The 11,109-nt window shown below is 44.2% G+C and overlaps 1 protein-coding gene across 1 annotated transcript in view; it reads left to right on the top strand.

The window, feature by feature from the left end:
- The first annotated feature begins 823 nt into the window (after nt 1-823).
- Nucleotides 824-11,109, top strand: part of ENTPD1 (ectonucleoside triphosphate diphosphohydrolase 1) — a 32,760-nt gene continuing 22,474 nt past the window's right edge. The window contains exon 1 of the mRNA XM_069863236.1: nt 824-891. The gene's annotated coding sequence lies outside the window, so the exon portion shown is untranslated. The remainder of the gene's footprint in view (nt 892-11,109) is intronic.

The following is an 11,109-nucleotide window of genomic DNA, read 5'->3' as shown; positions in this document are numbered from 1 at the left end:
AAAAATAGCCTTTCTCTCTGTGGCCAGAGTGACTTTTTTTCACAGAAAGGGTCATTGGGCACTGGAACAGGCTGCCCAGAGAGGTTGTTGAGTCACCTTCCCTGGAGGTGTTTAAGGGATGGGTGGATGAGGCGCTGAGGGACATGGTTTAGTGTTTGATAGGAATGGTTGGACTCGATGATCCGGTGGGTCTCTTCCAACCCGGTGATTCTATGGCTTTTCTCCCCTGGAGCGAGCGATGCAGCCCCGCTGCAGACGCTGGAACCGGCAGCGGCCGTTCCCTCGGGTAGCCGGGACCGTGCCCAGGAGTTAATCTGCGCTTTGGGGAAAGCGGGAGGTCATCCCGCGAGTTAGACGGATCGAGTCACGTAAAGTAACCCCTCCCACAGCCATGGACCACGGTTTTCATGAGCACCTCTCGCTGAGGCGGCTCAGAGCCGGCAGAGGCTGAGAAAGGAAGAGAGGGAGGGAGGGAGGAGGCAGCGAGCGAGCCCCGGCACCGATGGACGAGCTAAAGGGTAAGGACGAGAGCGCAGCGCCCACCCCGCCAGCATCCCCGGCATCCGCGGATCCAGGGGCAGCATCCCCGGGAAGGAGTCTCCGGAGCCTCGGGATTCCCGGGCGGTTGGCGGAGGGACGATGTCAGCTGGCGGCCGCTCAGGGGAAGCGGGGCGGGGGTGAGGCACAAGGATTTAGCAGAAGTTTCGCCGCGTCAGTGCGAGGGATTCCCTGCGCCGGCCCGGGGGAGTCCCGGCTGCAGCCCGCGGGGCCTCCGCCCGGCGCCCAAAGGAAAGGAGCAAAAAAAAAATATATATATAACTCGGTGGAAGCATTGGCTGTTGGGAAACGGCGGTGGAAAGCGCTAGCCCCGAGGCTGGAGGAATTGCTGCTGTGGGTACGGAGGGTTCGGGGTGCGTGGGCTGAGAGGGGGTGCCCCCCTCGGCTGCGGGGCTGGGGGCCGGGGATGCTTGTTGCGCGGTGATTTCTCTACGAGATCCGTCTTTGTAGCAGGATTTGCCTTTTCTGTCGGCTGGCACGGGGCGTGCAGCAGCACTGGTCCCACTCAGGGTTTGGCAGAAACATTTCCTAGTTTAGTATCGGGTTTTGTCTATCTGGATGTCTTGCCCTCTGCTCCGCATCTTTCTGCTCTGCTGACAGGCTCTGGGGAGACTTGAACACGACACAGGAATTCGAACAAATAGGCAAGAAGCAGTAAACTGGAAAAAGACCTGACCGTAAACTTAGACATTAAATTGCATGAGAAGCTTAGGGATAACAATTTCCACTGTTTTCAGTTTCTTGTTTGGTACAAGGTGGGATTCTCTCTGTCATCATTGTTATGACGACAGGGAATCAAAATGTCATTTGTTTGGTGGGGTTTTTTTCCTTGGAATAAATAAAATTACAAGCCAGATCTCTCCCAAGTTTTTAACTTCATGTAATGTGACAAATGGTATTTGAGTGGAAGAAGCATTTTCTCAGTCTGACGTACATCAAAATTTAAAGACTGGCAGAAGGAGGAGGTTAGCTCATTAGTTTCTGCAGTCATATGTGAAGCTGGAAATTTAGAAATACTTTGCCTCTGCCAAGGAGGGAGATAAGAATAGCTTTGAACCCAGTCTTTAGGAAGTTTCATTCCAAAAATGAAATGCAGTGCATGAACGGCAATGCCTTTTCTAGTGAGGTGAGGAATCATGGGGAAGAAACTTAGATCATAACCAATTTAGCAAAGAGGGCCAAGGGAGCCTTCTTTTAGAAAGTGGAATTTTAAAGAGACAGAAGGAAACTGCAGAAACCTGACAGTGCTCGAGCTAATTACCAAAGAGGTGGTGATGGTGTCGGAACAGGCCAACCTGCAGAAAATGCAAGTCGTCTTGCAAGTGCCTAGTGAAAACTGGTGCCATGGGTAGCAAGAATCGGATTTCATGTGTATGGGAGCAGAAGGCATGAGGCAGTGTTTTGGAAAATGCCTCTCATAGTGTGTCTTCCAGAGGCAACAATCAATAGATTCAGCATGGGGGAGTTCAGGACAGGCATTATCTATCAGTGAGTAGGAAAGTTTCCACCTTGAAATGAGGCGCAAATGCACACCAAGGGCGTGTCCTTTCATTAGAAAGGAATTATTAGGCAGTTTTTCAAAGAGAGACTGGTTTCCTGGGAGTCTTGCCTACAGGGACTGTAGAAAACAGATTGAAATGCTACTCTTCAGCTTCAGGAAGCCCATATTTTAAATACTGATACCATCAGCTCTGCCTTTAAATTTGGATCAATACACTGATACAGCCAAGAAGGAAATTCTGCTTGGGATGCTACAGAGCAACTGATTATATCAGTTATCAGTATCCTTCTTGGGCAGCAAGTGTGACATTTTTAAAGTAACATATGTTTTTCAGAGTATTTGTGGAGGACCTCAGTCTGGGGAAAGCATGATACTGGTCTCATGCAGACAGCAGTAAAAAGCAGTAAACATGAAATATATAGATTTTTAACTTAAAAGTTACTAGACAGAACAAGAGGTAATGACTTTATCTTGGAGTGCTATATATGATGAATTAATCAGAGCTGTTGAATAATCGCTTTCTATGGAACAGCAATTGCTTCAGAATGGAATGGCAATAAAGCAAAATCTGATTTAAAAAAAGGAATATGAAGGAAGATTATGAATTTAAAGAATATATACTGACCATAACCCCAAAACCAAGAATGAGGATACTTTGACTAGTTCGGTCAGAAAGTGAAGGCAGCAAATAGAAGTTAACATACGTTAATTGAAAGGAAGTGAAGAAAGAGGAACTGGAGAACATCTGATAAAAAATACACACTGTGAATTGTGGAAGATTATTTAGAGAAAATAAAGATGTCAGGGAAAATACAGTGTTAGCAGGACTAAGCATGATTCAAAGGAGGCTTTCTGTGTGCCTTAGGAACAAAATAATGTATATGTAGCAATTGCGTAATCATTATGGTGGTGGAGAGGGTGAGATCCTAGTGATGATGTGGAAAAGCTGACAAAAGTGTTCGTTAAATAGTTTTCCAAACTTGGAGTGGGGGAATGAATTCTGACATGAGGGAATATTTAATGGGAATGTTATAATTAATTGGCCTGTTTTGCCAATTAACATTTTGGGGTGCAATAAAGTTTCGTGACAATTCTAAATTAAATGCCAAGTACATACTCAGAAGACCTATGCTCAATGATATTCTTTTTCAACAAACTGGAGTGGAACACTAAGGATATCCCAGTCAGTGGGAAGGATGCTATTGTCAGCCCAATATCCCAGCAGTATGATGGTGGGTAGCCTAGAGAACTATTGCCAGTTTAGTTTGACATCAGTTCTATCTAGATTACTCAACATAACTCCCCACTACTCAAGTTTTAATAGCCAGTTTTATCATATTCTCTTGGGTTTTTGTACAGAATGAGGCTTATCAAAGTAGCTTTCAGAATTGCGTTGTTGTAGAAATGGATAGCGCTGTCAAAATGGGTAACAGGAATGAATGCATTGCAAAGAAAATTACTCATCCCAGATGGAAGCAAACATGTGAGTTCATGTGGTCGCCTCAAGCAAGCATATTAATCTGCATCCTAGAAAGGAGATAGTCCCACCTACAAGGGTCTGCAGCAAGAACTTCAAACAATATGTTCCTTTTGGGTTTGGAATTCAGCTAGAGTAAAATGCACTAGAAGGTGGGGTAGGAGGTGAATTATTTCAAGTACTGATAGATCTTTTCTTCTGTCTTTGCTTTCTTGAAGGCTTTTTTTGTTTACAATGTAAGTCAGATGACTTAACAAAATAGATGTCAAACAAGCCTTGAGTGATTCTCATTTGGAGAAAAACAGGCTGCATTGTCTTACGCCTGTCCTCTATTAACATTCTCTTATTGATCTGTTTCTTCGATGAGGCTAGAGTCTCAGGAGAGTTCTAGGGAAAAGGCGTTCTTATAAACTGAGTGAATATTAAATAAATCTGGGCTGCAAGTTAAAGGACTTCTAAAGCCTGATTTCTCTGATGGTTTTATGAACCACGTCACAAGAGGGGAATTGGGAGAGCTTATATCTCTGGTTGATGTTTGATAGCCAAGGAGCGGACTATGAGTTCAGGACTGGGAAGGCAACTGGTCGTTTGTTTGATCTGTTTTCCAACTAATTATTTGCACTTGTTTTATTTTTCAGAGATAACGAATGTGTTGAAAACAGTAAATATTCATCTCTCATATGTTTAAAATTCTCCAGAGCAATAGATGTGTTTTTGATATGGTTCTGATTACAAAAGTCTGCCTATGACTCTCCACCAAAGAATGAACTAATGGATTAAAACCTGGATCTCTACAAACCTCAAAAATAGTTGTCAAAGGAAATCATCATTAAGCAGCTGTGTTTTCAGAGGTATTCTGCAAGAGGCCTGATGGTATTAGACAGTTTCAATAATGATCTAAAACGTATAAAATCACTGCTGATTTACAGATGGAGTTTGTCAGTGCTAGGAGGACCAGTACAAATACCAAATAAGTCAGAGGAAAAAGTCTAAGGAAGCCAAGAGTGGCTTGGAAACATAAAGAGCAAATAATAGGCTTCAAGCCAAACTTGTAAAAGCACAGCTAATGCAACTTTGGGAGGAAAATTGGACATTGAAATCCTGAATAGACTAGAAAGATTTCCAGAAAATGTTGTCCGGAAAAAATATGCAGAGGTGTGTGTATGTATGTGTGTGACAGCCATAATTCATAGTTTATTTATTTTAAAAAAACAATGTTTTTGTCTGTTCAGAAGAAAGTTGTCCTCTAGTCAACCTTATTATGACCACTGCAACCTGTGTTTGCCTCTTGACTTGTAATTACCAGAAATCTGTAGAAAACCCTCAAGGAATTATTTGAAGAGAAAGAATAAGAGGCTACGCACCTGAAAAGGGAAGAGTTACAAAAGCTGTAATAATTGATAATCCTTCTGGACTTTCCGAAGTTGTATAACTGGCTTAGTATGGTGCAAAAATATCAAGCTTGATCACATTCCTTCTTTTCCTAAGACATCTCTGTGCCTTTGGCACCCATGGGGTTGGGAGCAACTAGCAAACCACTGTGGGGTTAAAACCTTTTGGCTAGGTATTTTGTACCTTTTTACTGTCCCACTGTTCAATGGCAGTTTTACGTGGCACTGGATCTGGTTTGAAGTGTGAGATAGGAACCAGGTTCTCAGCTTGGAAATGATCTGTTCAAGGTGGCTAAGGTGTGGTTAAGGACAGAAGTGAAGGCTGAAACTTAGGGTGAAGTGAATGATACTGGTGATGACTATGGGGATCCAACCCAAAAGGAATTAGTATTGTTTAAGACTGATGAAACTGAAATCATAAATTCTAGATTATGTCTATAAGAGAAGGTGTTTAGGAGGTGATTCTACCCCTCTGCTCTGCTCTCGTGAGACCTCACCTGGAGTACCATATTCAATTCTGGAAGCCTCAGCACAGGAAGGACATGGATCTGTTACAGCAGGTCCACAGGAGGACCACAAAGATGATCAGAGGGCTGAAGCACCTCCCATACAAGGGCAGGCTGGGAGAGTGGGGCTTATTTAGCCTCAATAAGAGAAGGCTCTGGGGAGACCTATTAGTAGCCTTCCAGTACTGAAAGGGGGCCTGGAGCTAAGCTGGGGAGGGCCTCTTTGTCAGGGAGTGTAGGGACTGAATGAGGGGTAATGGTTTTAAGCTGAAAGAGAGGAGATTTAGGTTAGATATTAGGAAGAAATTTTTTACGGAGGGTAGTGAGGCACTGGAACAGGTTAAAGTTGTGGAAGTCCCATCCCTGGAAGTGTTTAAGGCTTTGAGTAACCTGATCCATTGGAAGGTGTCCCTGCCCAAGGCAGGGTGGGTGTAACTGGGTGATCTTTAAGGTCCCTTCCAACCCAAACCATTCTATGAGAAACACCCCTGCTGGTTTTCTGAAAGATGAGTTAGACCGGAACCATTTCTCGCATTGTATTTTTATATGTTTTTGTCAGCTAGATTTGAGAACTGGCTTTATCTCTCAGGTCAGCAGAAACCCCTGAGCAGAGCTGAAGTTTTATTGCAGGCACTTCCACCAGTGTTTTCCAATCAAAGAGCTGTTGCCTGTATGCTTGCGTGGGGAGCAGCAGAGCCTAAGGGTGCAATTCTACAGCAGCGTAATTTGACATAAATCTGTGCTGTTGAAAAAGAAGACGAAAAGCGCCTGTCCTTGTTCCTAGTCTTGTTCTTTTTTCCTGCAGTAACTTTTGGCTTGTCTGGCTTGAAAACCAACACCAGCCCAAGTGAGAGAACAGAAGGAAGCAAGGGTGAAAGTCACTCAGATTAAAGTTATTAGGGGGGTTTCACTGTAAGGCAAGGAGAGACACAAAACCAGCCCTGTGCTCTGAAACAGTGCGGCATTGGTAGTACAAATTAAGAAATGAGTTAAGGGAAAAAGTGTGAGAGACCAGATGGAAGGGAACAGTGTCGGCTAAGTGCACACTGAATAAATTCATCTGCTCACGTCCTTGCATGAATTCGTGCCCTCAAAATGCTGCTGGAAAGATCATTTTCCCAGCCTGCTTATTGGGCTCCTCTCCCCTCTGTCCTTTGTGCTGTCCTGTCTGTTCACATTCAAGGATGATGCAGGCAGTGTAGCAGTCACTACTGTCACTACTCTGTCAGTGTTCAGCCACCACCAGCAATGCTACAACTCCACCTGTCATAGTTCTTGTCTGAACTGGTTTTGGTTCTTCCCAACTTGGGAAGAGCTTTCTATGAAGATTCACAGAGCCACTTTACTGCCTGCCTTCATGCTGCCTTTCAAATTCCCCTTCTAATGTCAACATACTTTGCAGGCAGTGATTAAGCTTCTGGTATGAGGAGGCACATGCCCATCAGTCTGACCCGCACTGTCCCATGCTCCCTTTTGACCTTCATCCAGCTGTACATGACATCTCTTCTGACCAAAGAGCAACCCTTACAGGGTGGCACTTGCATCTTTGAGCAAGCATTTTTATTTTGCATAAGTAGAAGTCAAAGGCTTGTAGGTTTGTTTGTATTCTCCCCTTTGTTTCTGATCCTCCCGAGAATATTTGTGCTTATTGCATAGGGTGGTGAATGCAATATCATTCCTGGAGAAGAGAATGGAAAGAAAACTATTTTTACAAAGGGATGAGAATTAGCTTGTTTTTTCATTAACTATCTGCAATCTCTCAGGCAAAGCTGAAACCATAACTGGCCTTTGAGCTCCGTGTGCTGCCTGGAGAAGGTAATCAGCAGCTCAGGATGTAGAAACCGCTTCAGCCCCTCAGTCAGTTCACAGCCCTTTGACAGTCTTACTTAAAGGGCTGTGGAGACAGTGGAATAGCAGGAACTGCCGGTACAGTTGCTGTGGTTTCTAATGTTAACTAATAGTGACACTGCAGCTGGGGGCAGGGGAGGCAGCAGCCTCTGCACCTTCCTCCTTGGCCTGTGACAAAAAGGGGGAGACTCCTCCAGAAGTGAGGAATGGAGGGAATTTGGAGCCCCTGAAGCACAGCTGATGGGATGGAAACATTCAAGGTGCCTGGCAAAGCTTAGAGAGCAGCCGTGCAATGGGAGGGAAGATGGAGCTCCTACATGGAACATGAGCTTGGTGGTGAGGACAGGTAACAGGGTGGGATTTGTTCCTCTCCTGAAAATTCTCCCTCCCTCCTACCTGCTCTTTGCTAGAATGGCAGGGGGCAGCTTCTGCCAGGGAGAATACCTGCTCTTGGCCAAGACCAGCCCTTAACTGCTGGCTTCAGCTGCTTTGTGGGAAACATACTGGAAATCTGCAATTTTGCCTTTAATTGAGTGTGCCAAATAAGTTGATCTACAGCTTTTATATATGTAGTCTTGCTTTCCTCAAATAATATAGAACCTTACTGTTTGTCACTTCATCTGAAACTGCAGTAAATGAAGCAGCTGAAGCTGAAAAGAACGTTTTTTCTAGTAAAGCTGGTGGTCAGGTTCTTGTTAACAAGTCTTAGAAATACAGTTGTGACAAAAAGGTATGAAAGCCATAAAGAAAAGAATGTTCTAGCAGTGTTGTTTAGAATTCATTCTGTCACTAGCCAGAGAGAATTAAGATCTTATTTTAAAATGAATCAGTTGCAAGTTTAAAGATGAGTTTGGCCAGTGGTTTTAACACGTAAAGTTGGTTTGAGCTATGTCTACCCTGCTTGATGCAAAGGACAGTCAGACCACTGCTCCTTTCCCACACTGTGCTTGAGACTCTGCCAGCCTGACCAGAGGAATACCCTGGTTAAAAATTTAAAAAAAAAATAGTAAGTATTAAAATTTAAAAAGGAATCTGCACTTGTATAAATGCAAGGTAAAAATATGGCAAAAGACAGAGGTACTTTTTTGTGGCAGAGCAAACAGGAGTTAAGCAAACTGTGAAGCTAAGCCTTTGTGCTTCATCTTAAAAATAGTGTTTTACAACAGAACCTGGCCTCATGCTATGAAATCTGTGTTAAAGACAGTAATTTTACAGTTGCTTTTTAGGTTACAAAGCGTGTCTCAGCTCCAGAGACCAGTAATTTCTCTACCAATTTAAGGACTTTCTAGTGTTGTGGCCACTCAGTGTCTCCGAGAATGCTAACTAGATCCCATAAGCCTTTCTGCGAATAGATGTACCTTCTGTAAATAGGGATCTTGGAGAGCCTTTCCTGCCCATTTGCTTCTCAGGGGACTGTAACCATAAATTTACGTAGTAATATATTGCAAACAACATCTCGGGAACATTTGGTGTGCTGTAGTGGTTAGTCTTTGGGTTTACTAGCATTTCAAAGAGATTATATATAACGCAGAAGGAGTCTTGTTAGGTAGTCCCTAATGCCATTTAAAAGAGTTGTTTACTACTTTCTACTCTACTGGTTTCTCCTACCTCCACCCCTGAAGTTAGACTGTGGCAAGGAAACACAGGGAATAATGCCTTCTTTTCCGTCACGGGGCTTTGCTGCCTGTGGGGTTTTTTAAGCTTGTTTCTCCTAATCTAAATGGCATTTTCCATTATTTTCCCACATTTTTAAAGTTGTAGCATAACTAGATAAATCTTGTAGTACGAGCAGTATGTGTACTTTTTCTAGACTAATAATCTCCAAGTTGCTGAAGTTGCTTCTCTTGGACCCTGGGAATTCTGCCTCTGCAGGAGGGAGCGTGCTGTGAGCCCTGGTACATGAGAGCTTCCCAAACAAGCAGTTGAGCTGGTCCAGGGGATGGAGCATTAGGCTGGGGTTTTACTGCTCTCTTGTGGTTTTTCATCATCTGTGGAAATGAGGCTAATGGTGCTGACTTTTATAAACTGCTTGGCACTACGTGGATGGAAAGCACTGTGACAAATTTAAATGTTACGATTTGTTAATAGGGAAAGGCTGAGGTTCAATGGACAGAAAAGTATGATGGTTGGCTCCATCATTACCTGTTTCATATTAGCTCCCATGTGTTCTCGGCAGACAGCACTGCCGAGAGCTGGAGTCAGCTGTGAAAGCCAAAGAGTCAATGGGAGCCTGTGAATAGTGAGAAAGAAGTGAGGCAGTCCTGGCCATGGTTGCTTTCTGTGCTGAGAGAAGGCTGGACTCATAAGGTTGTGACATGAGCATGAGAAAATGTGTGCACACAAAAGCTCCCTTGTGAGTCTTGTGGCTCTGCTATGGGCTAATTGTACTTATCCTGTCTCACCGAGAGCTAGGGAAGCTGAGGTTAATGCCACCCTTGCCCTGCAAGGAACACCACCAGGTCTGCACTACACTAGTGACAATGGTCTTACCCTGTACTGTCACAGGGAGCTGCTTGGCACGTGGCAGGCTGAAAACAGCTATAGCTCTAACATTGTCAGTGAGATCTCGGGTGTAAACTATCTAAAATCCCTCGTGGTGAGTCTGGTAGTGACACCCAGGGACAGGCTGCATTGTTCCTCAATTAGATTTCAGCATCCTCTAATTTCCAACAGATCACTGCTGGTGCTGTGCTTATGTCCCATGAGCCCTGTGCAGGAGACCCAGCTGCAGCTGAGCAGCAGAGCTGTGTGCAAGAACCAGACCAGCACTAAAATCTACTTTCTTTGCTTCCATTAGGGTTCCCCATAACATAACGAAGCCAAGGAGGCTTTTCACAGCCATGATAGCCTGTGAAAAAAAGGTCTGAAACACTGTATATAAGGAAAGCATGCAGCTGAAGAAGGAGAAACACTAGAAGTGTCCTGAAGGAAGCACGGATGGAAGTGTGTATGTGTGTGCGCGAGAGCGGACTAGAAGAAGCAACAGAGCAAGGGTAAAAAGAATGGTCTCTATTGATAACCAGGGATGTGACCAGCTGCACTAAAACTGAGTAAATGCTAACACATATGTTTGTGAAAAGCCTGGCAGGCTGCATCCTGATAAGCCTCATGAGGATGACTTGTCAGAAGAAGGCATTAGTGCTGATAAAGCCCCTGTACAGATGACTCCTTTGGGGGAAAAAGCTGTGCTTCATAACAGAAGGATGACAGCAAGGTCACAGCACATCCTGTGTGCAAGTCCTCCTCGTCACCCAACAAGAAGGCAGACTGTGGGAGCTAAGGTGAGAAAAAAAGCACTGAGCAGCCATGTGTCCTATGACTCTTGGGGGATGAGTGAAGAGTTATTTTTTTTATCGGTCACATCATAGTAACCATTAGCTCCTAAAAATGGCAAAAGACCTCAAAAATTTGTAGCTTGCCACTGAAGAGGAACCCAAGCAATGTGGTGGAGACTTGGCATCTGGCTCCCTTGGTCCCATCTGTCATGGGAAGGAACCTGGCAGAGCACCTGGGTGAGCTCAGTGCCTGTGAATGTGGGGGCAGTGAGCAAGGGTGGGAAAATGAATGACTGAAACAATTTTTTGAAACATTTATGATCTTCCTGCTCCATAAGGTCTTGCACTGTTGCTACATTAATTTCCTGTATCATGGCTGCATCAAAAAAACACTCCATTCTTAAACGAGAAAAACATGTGAAACCTTTGTTTAAAACTGGCGAAGTCAGCACAGTTTAAGTTTTTTTTCTTGGCATGCGCCGTGGTACAAAAATGGTCCAGACTGAGCTGTGAAAGGCTCTGAGAGCTGAAAATTGTTGGGCAAAAATATTGG

Source organism: Phaenicophaeus curvirostris, chromosome 9 (assembly GCF_032191515.1).
Source record: "Phaenicophaeus curvirostris isolate KB17595 chromosome 9, BPBGC_Pcur_1.0, whole genome shotgun sequence".
Lineage (NCBI taxonomy): Eukaryota > Metazoa > Chordata > Aves > Cuculiformes > Cuculidae > Phaenicophaeus > Phaenicophaeus curvirostris.
This window is presented reverse-complemented; position numbering and strand designations above follow the sequence as displayed.